Below are 14,596 nucleotides of genomic sequence, written 5' to 3'. Positions count from 1 at the left end.
GCATCTTGATATGCCACACCTGTGAGGTGGATGGATTATCTCGGTAAAGGAGAAGTGCTCACTAACACAGATTTAGACAGATTCGTGAAAAATATTTGAGAGAAATATGTCTTTAGTGTACATAGAAAAAGTCTTAGATCTTTGAGTTCAGCTCATGAAAAATGGGGGCAAAAACAAAAGTGTTGCGTTTACAATTTTGTTCAGTGTATCTTTCAGAAACACCTGTGTAACTGTGTACAACATGAGTAAATTTGGTTTTGTTCGGAATGTTAGAGGCACTTAAAAAGTGAAAACATCATCAGAAAGTATCTTGAGTGCAGTTTGGATTTGTCAGATGGCTGCTTTATATTAAATATAACAGTGGATGAAAAAAAAAACTAAATGAAATGAATTTTGTCTATGGCATATATACGTAGGAACACTCTGAATAATGGCATTGAAGGTTGCAGGTGTTTTCCTCTGGAGAAAGCTGCTGTGCTGAAGCCATTAGAGTAAATGCAGTGTGACTCTGACCCTGGCACCAGAAAGCAGGCTGGTGTCAGAAGCATTCAGGAAGAACTACACACTCAGCCACCTAATTCTTTTAATTGCTGCCAGCCTCAATATATAACTACTTTCATGAGCACAGAAGTTGACGAGGAAGCGGAGGTGGACTTTTGCAATTTGTAAAGAACAGGGCGTTAAAAAACTCATACACATACAAATCTACTGCTTGATGGAAAGCTTTACCTGAGTTCAACCTCTAGAATGACATTGGTGCATTTAAGAGAAAGTTGCGTGGTTTGATGCAATGGTCATCCGTGACTATGTGACCTTAAAAGCTATGAATGATGTGTTTTAGCTTGGGTTGCATTGTACACTTTCAGTGGAAAGTTAATGATGTCCCATTGATGTAAGGTTTAACACCAAAGGTTAATAAAACAAAAGCTTTCTGAAGACTAAAAGGATAAATAACATAGCACAACTGATCTTTATGACTAAAATGGTATTAAAATCTTCAAGAAAAATCGTGGGTTCTTTGATAACACCAAAACTGTATCATTAAAAGACTTATCGTGAGTTCATTCGCTTCGGTCTTAAGATTTATTTTGCACACATCAAATATCGTTTGGTCGCGGTCTCTCTATAACGAGCACCCATAATTAATTAATTTTGTGGTGTCCAATCGTGGCTAATACAGAGCATGACTAACAATAGAGTTTGTATTAGGCCAGTAATCATTGTAAAGGATTACATGCTGCAAATCGGTCAAGCTTTTGCAGAAATCACAAACAAAGAGACCAGTGGGTCAGAGAGGTAGAATTACACAACCTTACACACTTCAGCCTGCCTGTTGAACTGTTGGTCGCATGGCTATCAGACCCTCAGAAGCACTGTGTGTTATGTGTAAAATTAAGACTAATCCTCTAATCACTTGATGTGAACAGTGTGTACCGTAACAGCTTTCATAATGAATAAATTACTTAATACGACTTGTATTTATTAATGCTCATGAGGCAGGGTATAGTCGTAAAATTCCTTAAAGGGTTAGTTCACCCAAAAATTATGTCATTAATGACTCACCCTCATGTCGTTCCAAGCCCGTAAGACCTCTGTTCATCTCTGGAACACAGTTTAAGATATTTTAGATTTAGTCCAAGAGCTTTTTTGTCCCTCCATTGAAAATGTATGTCCGATATACTGTCCTTGTCCAGAAAGGAAATAAATACATCATCAAAGTAGTCCATGTGACATCAGTGGGTTAGTTAGAATGTTTTGAAGGGTCGAAAATACGTTTTGGTCCAAAAATAACAAAAACTACGACTTTATTCAGCATTGTATTGTCTTCCGGTTCTGTTGTGGATCCGCGTTCAGTGCCGCCGCTGACGTAAGACGCTGCTGACGTGTGTCTGGTGTGTGTGTGTGTATTGTCTTCCGGTTCTGTTGTGGATCCGCGTTCAGTGCCGCTGCTGACGTAAGACGCTGCTGACGTGTGTCTGGTGCGCCCGAGCTTCGTTTACAGTCTGAGGGAGACGCACGCTGGAAACAAAACAATCTTCGCAAACATGTCTAAGGATTTCCACACAGAGGAAGACTTGCATTTTTTTGCCCAGCCATATTTATTTGAACCCGAATAAACGGACCCACCAGACACACGTCAGCAGCGTCTTACGTCAGCGGCGGCACTGAACGCGGATCCACAACAGAACCGGAAGACAATACAATGCTGAATAAAGTCCTAGTTTTTGTTATTTTTGGACCAAAATGTATTTTCGACGGTTCAAAACACTCTAACTAACCCACTGATGTCACATTGACTACTTTGATGATGTCTTTATTTCCTTTCTGGACAAGGACAGTATACCGTACATACATTTTCAATGGAGGGACAGAAAGCTCTCGGACTAAATCTAAAATATCTTAAACTGTGTTCCGAAGATGAACGGAGGTCTTACGGGCTTGGGACGACATGAGGGTGAGTCATTAATGACATAATTTTCATTTTTGGGTGAACTAACCCTTTAAAAATAGAAGGAATAAAAAACAATGTGGACATAATTATGTACATAAATACAAAAAGTATTATATTTTTGTTGATAAAAAAGGCTTTTCAGATTTAGTCTCTTTCAGTAGAATATTTTTAAAGCATCTCCTTGTATTGCTTACATTATTCTGAGTTCTCTTCACCTCTGGGTTACAACCTGTTACGTCCCTGTTTCGCGTGTGTGTTTTCTTTGTTTCTCTCCCTGCTTCTCTTGTTTACTTTCACTTCTTAGGTACCCGTGATTGGTCCAGTAGTCTGTCAATCATCATCAGCGCTGACGTCATCCATCACCTCCGTCGCCAATGGGGAAAGACCACCTCGAATAAAAGAGAACCCAAGACGTTTCTCTTCCCCATGCGGCTTTGGGTTTATATCTTGCACAAATGATCCTGCTGTTATTGAGATAACCCTTTTGTTTGTGTGCTTGATTTGAGTGTATGTGTATATTCTTCTTGTATTCGTTTCTTTTGTTTTATGTAACATGAGCTATTTACAGTGGGCCCACTGTAAGTTACTAGTCCTGAAAGAGGCGGACAGGTAAGGATGTCACGTGACACACTGCAACATGTAGGGGTTTCGGGTTGTCTAGTACATTAGGTTAGGTTACTTTTGGTTGTGGGAGTATAGTGAAGATAAGTTAGGGCGTCACAGATGCTGAAGATGTTTGTTTTCTTTATTTATTTTTCTTAGTTAGGGTTAGAGGTTATTTATATAAAAGTGAGACTTCTTTTGGTTTTGTTACTCTCTTTTCTATAGCGGCGTCCACGCCCCCTCTTCCTTTTTGTGATATTGACTATCATACAGAAATACTGTATCCACTGTATATATTCTTTACATGTTTGTCTTCTTTAATTCTTGCCTTTAACATTTTGTTGTACTGAATAAAGGTATTGGCTTTTTGCACAGTTACCTGGATTTGTGGTTCTTTGTACAGCACATAGATTATATATGTTTCTCTTTAATGTAAATTTTAAATGTTAGAGCCCTGAAACCCTAGACTATCTCGGGGGTCGTAACACAACCCATTCCTAAACAGATGAGTATTTTGAACTAATGGCCAGACACGGTTTAGTACCAGAATAAAGGAGGCCAATGAAATCCCTGCATGCTGTAAACAACTTAGAACTCAAGCAACCTTCTAGTGAAAAATAAAAACCCTGATAAACAGCATCAGACTGCATATTTGTTCTCTAAACATAACTCTCAAAACATTGGATGTGACTATATTGGGGCTAGAAATGAGGGGGTTGGATGTTTTGACCTGGGAAAGTAGGATGCCATCTAACAACAACCCAGAACTTTAATCACTTAGCAACATGCTCAAACCCATAGATATACTTTTTATATACGTATATACATAGATGCCTCATTAGCAGCTGTTTCTATGGGCCACTAAATGTAAGACATCCGCCAATTTGGATCGGTCAAAGCCAGTCTATGAACACTCGAGAGCAAGTTGACTGAGCGTCTGCAACCGTAGGAAGACGCATGTATCATTATCTATATCTGCAATAGACCTCAGCAAATGAATTTGCTAAACTAACACAATAATATGAATGAATGAACGAGGCATTTATATAGCGCTTTCATGTACTACTGTACACCCAAAGCACTTTACAATCATATCAGGGAATCTCTCCTCAACCACCACCAGTGTGCAGCATCCACTTGGATGATGCGACGGCAACCACAGTACAATGGCGCCAGTGCTCTCACCACACACCAGCTACAGGTGGAGAGGAGAGAGAGTGATAGAGCCAATTCAGTGGATGGGGATGGAATGTGGCCAGGGCACCGGGGTTACACCCCTACTCTTTTACAAGAAGTGCCATGGGATTTTTAATGACCACAGAGAGTCAGGACCTAGGTTTTACGTCTCATCCGAAGGACGGTGCTCTTTGACAGTATAGTGTCCCCGTCACTATACTGGGGGTGTTAGGACCCACACAGACCACAGGGTGAGCGCCCCCTGCTGGCCTCACTAACACCTCTTCCAGCAGCAACCTGGTTTTCCCAGGAGGTCTCCCATCCAGGTACTAACCAGGCTCAACCCTGCTTAGCTTCAGTGGGCAACCAGTCTTGAGCTACAGGGTGATATGGCTGCTGGCCAATTTAGCCTAGATGCCTCCTCCCATGCTGACTGGTAGATCATTTGAATGTGTTCCTCCCGGACTTGTTGATATAACATAATTTACTAATGTCAGGTTACAATAAATAGATATGCATAAATAAATTGGTTGTTAATACCACTCAGACATAGTTCCTGTTCACAACTGCCTCTGGCACATTTACTTGGCAGGTTGTAAAAAAGATTGTTTCAAAATCTTTGTTATTTCAGAGTCTTTTGCAATTACGATGCCATCAGCGTGAAAATGACCAAGCCCCTAGTCTACTCAGATTTAATGAGTAGCTAAACGACTTCACATGCATTTACGAGATATATAACTGACAGTCATAGCAGAACCTGGCAGTTAATATGCAGAGTGCAGTCTGCAGCTGTACCTCCACTTTTAAAGGCCTCATAACTGCTGCTGGCCTTGAAGTTTTTTAAGATTTTAGGTTGTTACCATTCGCCCTGCGGTCATGTATACACACAGGATCATAGCAGGAGCTTTGTAACCACATGAGACCTTTGTGCTCCAGTGCAAGACTCTGAACCAGAGGTGGTCGTCTGCCAGAGTTGAAGGGAAGATGTGTTCGACAGTCTTTTAAGAACTCCTGAGCCAAACAGAAACCAACAGATCTCACAATGGATCTTTGATTGACACAAGCTGCAGCTTTGGGCCATATTTTCCTCATCACCAATTCAAAAGGAAAGTCTAGCTGACACATTTGATCGATTTCTCTATTTCATTTGTGTAGAGTTTGACGCCGCTGGGAGAAGCACATCATGTGTCTTGTGATAATAGCTTGGAAGCTCAGAGGAAGGATATGCATCAAAGCGGTACATAGGTAGGGAAGCTCAGGGTTATTGGATTCGGCTGGAATGCACTATGCTTATGGCATCTTGACCTTATGTGTCTGATATACAAAAAAATGTGGGAAAGTAAATACAGCAGAAGATATTTAACATTGAATACGATAGGTATGACTTCAACATGCTTGAACAGAGTACAAATTTGCTTAATATTTATAAGTAAATATTATTTAGGAGCGTTCTATTATTTATATATAATATTATTTACAAATTTCACCCCAAAAAAAGTTTCACTGTTGAATTCAACTGTTGAATATGCTATTGTTGTGGTTGATTTTGTCGCATTTAGTAACTTTTTGCTTTGTGATATATGGAGCAGAGTTTCTGTTGTCCGGTAATTATCGGACATTGGGCGGGAAAAAAATGAAATGTCCGACAAAATTAAATCTCTCCGGTCAAATTGTCCGATTAAAATGGCCTAATAATCCCGCCCCCCTAACACAATCTGAATCTGAGAATAAGCCTAAAATGTATAAAGCAAAAATACACCGACCGATCAGAAGGATTATTTCCCATTTTACAAGCATTGAGTCTGCGGACACCGCTCCTCTTATCGATGCCGTAAGCCTGTGACGTGATGCCCCCGCTGTCATGACAGCGCTCCGTGGATATGGAGGATTGCATTTCTCCACAGCCCGCGAAGTCCTCATATGTAATTTCAACGAAATCTATCCAGTAGGGATGCTCATTTCGGTTCTATTTCCTGACCGACAACCGCCGCTCGTTAATCGATTATTAACCATTAACTGATAAGATTATAATATTGAATTGGCATTAAATAAAAATAAAATTGATGTGTACCTATCTGTGACCCGTTAAAAATACAAACATTTTTTAATTTTTTTTTATCAAAGGGTTTATTTTAACGTGCAAAGTGCAAACAGCAGCATACAGAACAGATCAACAACAGAACCTGGATTCAGATCAAATTTTCACGCACCTGCAACATTTCTGACAGTGACAACAGAGAAAAACAGAATAATACAAATAAAAAACATAAAATTGGCCAACACTAAATATATATTTTTTTACTTAAACAATTAACAAATTAAGATGACAAAAAGAAAACACTGAATCCGTTTGAACAAAGCTTTCAAAAAACTGGCAATTTTTTTCCGTTAGACTAAGATTTTTCGTTAAATAAAAATAGCAGCCCTACCTCAATCCACACCAAGATGTTTTTATCGCGCGCCTACATTTGAAATAACGAACTTGAGCGCGCAAAAGACACGATATGTGAACAGGCCCTTATGGGCCTTTCACACAGGACACGGAATGCGCTGCGCTAAGAAACCCATTCATTTCAATGGCTTGCGCCGCGCGAAGACGTTTTGTTGCTGCGTCGACCAAAGCGCAAGCGCAGCGGTGCGCACCATTGACGTCCTCGCGCGCACGCCGCGGTCAAAGTTCAAAATAGTTCAACTTTTGCCACTGTGCTCTGTGACGATTACCAGCGCGGCCAATAGAAATGGGACATCCAAACAAGCACGGAAATCAAAATGGATGAACGGCAAGTACTGTGTGTCGGAATTTCCTGAGCTGTACAATACGATAAGTTTGAGGTCGTATAGGGACAAATAACTAACGTTATTATACTGACGTATAGATCTCCCGCTTAAAGTTTTTGAAAACTCCGCCTACTTTGCTCTGGCATAGCGCAGCGCAAATCACGTTGTATCTGAAGTGCACCACTGAACCCAGCGGCCAGCGCTGCGCATTCCGCGTCCTGTGTGAAAAGCCCATTACGCGGCTTATGCGCATTGCAAGTTGTGGAGAGACACTGGGAAGTTTTGATTTTAAGTCGGCAGCTGCACAATTCAGCACTGCAAAACAGCGTAAAAAGTAGCCTAAAATGACGTGAGACAATGTAATAGGCCTAGTCATTTGTTTGTTCCAGTTAATTTGACAAGGAGTCATTTCACGGTGGCCAATTTAAATGTTACCATGCTAAATGAGACATAGCCTACTGAGAGTGTATAATTAAGTATGCTTGAGTAAAAACAATAGGCTACTATTCAGATATTTTATGTGGGGAAGGGGGATTGGTTTGTTAAACTATGAATGTGAAACCATAGTAAAAACAATTGGCGTTGATTGACGCCAATCGGACATTCATGTTTTTTTTCCGTCTATTTGAAAGTTAGGCTAATAAACATGTTGCATTCAATACAGCCTGATTATGTGATTTTTTAAGTTACATAGCCTGCCTCCAGTTTTCCTCCACTTGACTAATTAAGAGGCGATATTTGACCGGCATATCATCAAAATATCCGTAAAACGAAAACTCACTTTGACCGGCACCATTTTTTTCTAGCGGAAACTCTGGTATGGAGTTATGTGTACCTTGTTTCTTAAACCTATATTATGTCACTGATACCCACACAGTACTTAAAGGGTTAGTTCACCCAAAAATTAATATTATATTATGTTCATTAATATTAATTTTCTCACCCTCAAGCCACCCTAGGTGTATATGACTTCCTTCAGCCAAACACAATCGGAGTTATATGTTTTTTTTTATATCCTGGGCTCTTCCAAGCTTTATAATGGGAGTGAATAGTAACTGAGATTTTAAAGCCCAAAAAAAGCATATCCATCCATCATAAAAGAAGGGTTTATAAAGGCCTTCTGAAGCGAAGCGATGCATTTTTGTGAGAAAAATATTAATATTTATAACTTTATTAACTAGAATCACTGGCACTGGCATGAGATGTCATGCAAGTGCATCATATTTGGGGTTTCTTTAAGTCAATTCAAGGGATTTGTTTTCATGCTTTAAAGGAGAACCTGTTTGGAGGAGTAACAGAAGTCTCTGCTAGATGCAGGTTTTCACATATTGGATATGTCCACACAGACAATTTTTGGGATTGACAACCGCATTTACTTGCAGGTGTGAGTCTTGAAATGAACCGTTCAAACAGCAACTTACAGTAGAGTCTTAAATGAACGTGCAACAGGAGTCAAGCCTGTATAACAGTAACTATAGTGACACAGACCAAAGAAATATCAAAGCCGCAAAATCATGCGTCAAATCTTCATTAACCTGAAAGGAGCTTTTATATCTCAATTGCGAGTGGAGCATTTGAGCCACACATAGAACAGGACACTGATGGGAGCAGCTCCGAAGAACGGTGACTGGATCTAAAACCTTCAGATGACACAGAGCTCATATCACCCTCGCTGTAAGATACTGAAAGCAAAACCACACAAGAAAACCTGCAACATGTTAGTGACACATTTGTGCAGCGCAAAGCAGCTTTCTCGTAATGTAGTTGTCCAGGCCGGTTCTTTGTGAAGTCAGAGTATGTTGTACATGTGAGCTGTACGATGAGAGATATGGGATGAGATATATGTGTGTTCACTGAGCGTAGGATGATAGGACTTTCCAATGATGATGTGTACTTCAAATGTGTACAGTTGGCATGTTCTTTATAAGGAAAGGAATGTTTCAACTGATGCAAATGTACCACAAATGTACACACCGAGGGATAGTTTCTTAATACGGAAAGTGGATTGTGCCATGTGTAAGCATGAAGTATACGTTCCATTTTAAACATAAGCAACATGTTTTGCTATGGAAGTTGTAACTAAGTCCCTCAGTGGTGTATATAAACTCAATCCTTATAGTGTAACCCCAGAGAAACAGAGGCATGATGGGGTGAGGGAGGAGAAACACGGAGAAACCATTACAGCTGGCATGATGGGGTGAGGGGATAGAGAAATGGGGAACAGAGAAATCTGGAATGAAGATCGCCTCGCCTGTAGCCTTATTCTTCTATGCCTGTTTCTCTCGTATGTCTGACACATGTATAAAAATAATAAATAATAAATAGCTTGGCAAAGTAACTGGTGTAGCTTCCATGATTCAACCATAACGAGAAAAAGCTTGATTTTCAAATCTACAGGAATTAATTACATTTAAAATATAAATTCAGATAATAATAATAAAAAAAACGTTCTTTAAAATTGTATTAGTATTTCACAATATCATTGTTTGTACAGTTTTTTTTATCAAATAAATGCAGCCTTGTTGTTGAGCGTGAGAGACGTCTTTCAAAAACATTTAAAAATCGTAATTATTCCAAACTTTTGACTGGAAGTGTATTTCGCTTGTCAGGTTGACTATTCAAATCAGACCCAATGCAACAACAAGATGCAGAACTAATCGACAAGCTGACCAGTCAGTGCAACCCCTACAATAAAGCTTCGAGCGAGAAGGAAGGGGCTGTTTAGGTGGGGTTCGGTACGCAGACTCCTTCCGACAAGCCTTGCTGTAGCCTTGTGATGCTAATGAAAACAACAGATGCCAGATGTGGCTCTAAATTGCCAATGATGGGCTGATTTTGCCAAGCATCTCCATCAACAGTATTACGATGCAGCCTAGTTGGGTCTAATCTTGTTGACAGCAATAAAACAGGTGGTTCAACAGAAGCCGAGCTCCCCTACATAGCAGGGCTTACAACAACAGGCATCATCTCTGACAGATAAAGCTAGCCAGAAATCCATGTGTGAGGCAGCACCTTTCTGTGATATCTTAAGTCGCACTGTTCTCAATAAACTTAATCTTGGCCAGTGCCCATGTAAGCAGACAGATTTGTTTATTCTGCACCGGTAGACAGAATGAAAGCTGGCCTTGCTGCTAGCAGCCCCGCGGACTACAATTGATTTACGCCTGCAGACATTCAACGGAAAAATATTACTGCTGGATTCTCTAAAATCACCCTTATAAAGAAAATAGGAAAAGGATAAAAGGTTGCATCACTTCAGCCGGTTACACAGGTAATATATACATAACGTACCCAGCGTGCATCAGAGGTAGCGATATAACTGAAGCAAAAAGCACATGGGCCACTTTCACTATTAATGAAATGCTATTTTAACTCTTTCCCTGCCAGAGTTGCCAGCCACCGCCAGCAGTTTTTATCATTTTCACAAAATTTTTGTTTCATGGACCCCAGAATATATAGTTGTATGAATATCTGAACGTACACATATGTAAAAAGAAAGAACAGACCATCTGCTTAAACATACAAACAAACAAACTTTTTGTTCTAGCTTCATGCATTATTTTTTATCAACATTTGAATGTGAGTATAGGTTTCATAAAATAAGCAAAATTTGGAGCAAAAAGCTGACTACATCAGGATCGGATTCAGAAGGATGATCAAATCATAAATGCTTGCACAGCCCTATACCTCGTCTTGGGTCCACATTTCATTCGGTAACATTAGGCATGTTTTGATCTATATGCTATAATGTTGATAATCACATTATTTTACATACAGGGCCCTATCTTGCACCCAGCGCAATTGACTTTGTACACCGACGCATGTATCATTCCTATTTTGCACCCGCGCAAAGCGCGATTTTCCCTCCACAGACGCACATCGCTAAACTAGGAAATGAACTTGCGCTCCCTGGGCGGTTCAGCGCAAAAAAGGAGGCGTGTTCCAGCGCAAACAATCCCTGGTGCTATTTAGCTGTTCCATAAAACAATTGCGCCACTGACCAGAAAAAAACTAGTCTAAAGTCAGTGGCGCGTTGCGTGTTGTTCATTATGCTATTTTAAGGGCGCATGCTTGGCCATAATCAATGTAGCGTGTGCACAACAGGCATACACTTTGATTCTCTCATCTAAGCAGCAGTTTTCATTTTTGCAAATCATACATTATTACGATAGATAGATAGATAGATAGATAGATAGATAGATAGATAGATAGATAGATAGATAGATAGATAGATAGATAGATAGATAGATAGATAGATAGATAGATAGATAGATAGATAGATAGATAGACAATTTATTATAAAAGCATTAAAGCATACATGTAGCTTACACATTTACCCAAATTATCATACACCTGTTTAACAGAAGTTAATTTGGGTGGGTTTCTCCATGCCCAATGTCACTTCTCTGTGTTTTACGGCCCTGACGAGAACGTTGCTCTCCTCGGCTGTGAACCGCTCCTGGCGCGTGCCTGGCAAATCCGCCGTTATAATAGGAATCCGCTTTAGAACAAGCGCGCCAGCTCTTAAAGGGAATGTGAGATGACGCTCTGATTGGTTTATTTCACGTTACGCCCAAACCACACCTATGAATAATGAAGCTACTTCAGACCAACCCCTTTTAGATTTGCGCCAGGCGCAATAGGCATTTATCCCGCCTGGAATATAGCAACAGCGCCGAGATCCGCCCATAAAGTTACTTGCGCTTTGCGCTTGACACTTGCGTTTTAGATCGTTAAAATACGGCCCACAGTATGTATCTGCTTACATATGCTGTCACTTGTTTCTGCTTCTTCTTCGCCTGTGTTTTGATCAGGAGATTCAGTACTCTTTCAAAAGATGCCTATTAGCGCCTGCTACCGTGTAGCGGTGAAAATACGGAAAGCCCAAAAAATTCAGTCAATGTCGGTTAATCGTTGTCTCATAAATGACGGAATATTTCGTCAATGGAGGGGAAAGAGTTAAAAGCAACAACAACAAAAAATGCTCATGGCAAAAACAAGCAAACAACTATTGTCAAAAATAATCTTCCATATACAAATGCGTCTATAAACGCCTAATCATAAAGACTAAAATCAAATTCACCAACCTACATTTTGTCTTTTTAATTGTCTAATACACATTCAATAGACTTTCTGATAAGCACACCTGCATCTGTCAACATGTTTTTCCAGTTCAGTCACTTTCTTGCTATTCTTTTTATTCACTCCATCATCAGCCCTAGTTCAACCTTCATCGACTGTATTAGAGGACGCTTAAAAACATGATAATCCTGACCCCCTAATGCTCGTCCCTGACTAAACATCACCTCCCTTCAGTTCTCTCGCCCACGTGAAGCGTCTCCCTGCAGTTGAGTCTCGATGTGGGAGGGCACTGTGTCATGCTGATGTGACGCGCTTTTCAATTCACTGTAGGATTCGTTTCACGCATGCAGCCTTATCCTCTCTCGACAGACGAACAGCTTCGCTGGCTTTCATCGAAACATCTTTTGTAATGTTTCCCTACATTCTTTAATTGATGAATTCATTCTGTTCCGTTTCTAAGGGCCTAAATACGATTCAACTTTTTGGTGCAACAGGTGAACAAGAGATGAACTTCCAGTTGTTACACAAAAATGGAGATGAAGGGTCAAGGAAACGGGCAGCTAGATATAAGACGCTCTGGAAGAATACGTTTGACAGGTGACATTTTCAGTATGCGAGCAACGCATCTTCATGGAATTCACCGAATGGAAGAATGCTTTTGTATTTGCTACACTTGTAACCCTTCCCCTGTCTCTTGATGAAAGCTTAAACGCAACCGTATCTTTATATATTCCACACAGTCCGTCAAAACAAATCCCAACACATCTAGCAAAAGAGGCTGTGGAAACAAGACACAGGAGAGCTTAGGTTTATGTAATCAGTGATCACACCAGAGATTTTACACCTTCAAAAACCTCTGATACATCAAAACAGCCCATCTTTGGTTCTCCCTTTTGTAACGGAGGCTGGAGACTGTGGTCTTTAGCGTACTTGTTAGCACACATGCCTCGCATGCTGGAGACACCGGTTCGAATCCCGCTCTGGGGTGTGTCATGTACATTGACGTAACTGGCTGCTTAACTACCATAGTACAATACATCGTTTAAGAAATCAACTAGCTAGTCATGATTTATTGTCGCAAATTGGTCATTCAACCACGTTGGTTAATGATGTCATGCAGGTCTTGGAGTTATAACTTCTTTTAATGAATCTGTTTGAGATCGAATTAATGCTAGATGTTTTGCTATTACGGACATGGCATCTGAGGACTATTATATTTTGCTTTATTTCAAGATTCAATCTAGGCTTGTTCGTACGCACTAGAGCACATTCGCACATGTGCACTATTCAAAAACGGCGCTTTAAATCTCTTGACAAACTAAAAGACGTAAATAACATTTGTATGTATTCTAAATAAAATATTGTACCGAATGCCAGCTTGCTTATTTGGCTCAAGATAAGGATTTATTGAGTCCACATGTCATGAAAACAAGAAACTTCTAACCACAGGTCGAATGCTGTCACTCCAAGCACACAACTTTGCGATGCTGTTTGTGAATGTTCGTTAGAACTATGGTTTCGGGAAACACGACTTGTTGAACTATGGTGAAAATGCGACCATAGTTGGCTAATGATGTTTTTGGGAAACGCCCCCCTGAGTGGGTCGAGTAGGACCGGTTACAAATTCCAACTTCTGATTGGCAACTGGCATGTTTTCTGACTAAATGGACCACGTTCACACAGCAGTAGAATACGGTTGACTTGTCTTGCATTTAAGTCCTTAAAACGATTACGTTCGCACAATTGTTCACACAATTGGAACCCCAAAAGTGTGCTTAATTCTTAAGAGAGTGACAACTGTATTCTATAACCAAACTCCCACCCATCCATTTTCAAGCCTCACAACTGCATTTTCATCAAAGACCTGCTGTGTGTACAGAACCAAAATGCACAACTAGTTTCTGTCAGTGTGAGAGAGCCGCTCTGCGTCACATATGAGCTGTGTTTCAGATCCAGGCACTGTCTTGCACCAGAGCTTCTCTCAGTTTTGTGGTCTATGTGCAATTCAAATGCTGCACTCAGATATAAAAGCGTCTGTCAGTTAATAAAGACTTCACGGATGAACTCGCACCTCAAATGGACTCTCAAATGTGATAAGGCATCACCCTCTTTGATATTACTTTAGTCATTGTCACTATGGTTACAAATAGAATATGGGCTTGACTTCCGTTGACTGTTTATACAGGCAGCACTCGAGAAACTATTGTAAGCTGCTGTATGGACAGGACATTTTGAGACTCACGCATGTAAGTAAATGTGGTTGTCAGTCTCAAACACTGAGATCTCACACACACTTCAGGTTTGGAAAGACAATACAAGAGACTTCAGCTGAACTATTTTCTTTTAGAGCTGCTGTACAGCCGAAATGAACTGTTTTTATTTGAATAATTTTCCCGTTATCACTGTAAACCTGCTTTGAAACAATCTGCATTGTATAAAGCGCTATATAAATAAAGGTGACTTGACTTGACAAGTAAATAAAACAGAATTTTAATTTCAACTATT

At 40.1% G+C, this 14,596-nt stretch overlaps 1 protein-coding gene and 1 pseudogene across 1 annotated transcript in view; both read right to left on the bottom strand.

Moving 5' to 3' along the window:
* Positions 1–14,596, bottom strand: part of alk (ALK receptor tyrosine kinase) — a 468,950-nt gene that overhangs the window by 108,978 nt on the left and 345,376 nt on the right. The gene's annotated exons all lie outside the window — the stretch shown is intronic.
* LOC130088369 (5S ribosomal RNA) lies at positions 4,516–4,632 on the bottom strand (annotated as a pseudogene).

Source organism: Rhinichthys klamathensis, unplaced genomic scaffold (genome assembly GCF_029890125.1).
Source record: "Rhinichthys klamathensis goyatoka isolate OS25496 unplaced genomic scaffold, OSU_Roscu_1.1 h1tg000117l_1, whole genome shotgun sequence".
NCBI classification, from domain to species: Eukaryota; Metazoa; Chordata; class Actinopteri; order Cypriniformes; family Leuciscidae; genus Rhinichthys; species Rhinichthys klamathensis.
This window is presented reverse-complemented; position numbering and strand designations above follow the sequence as displayed.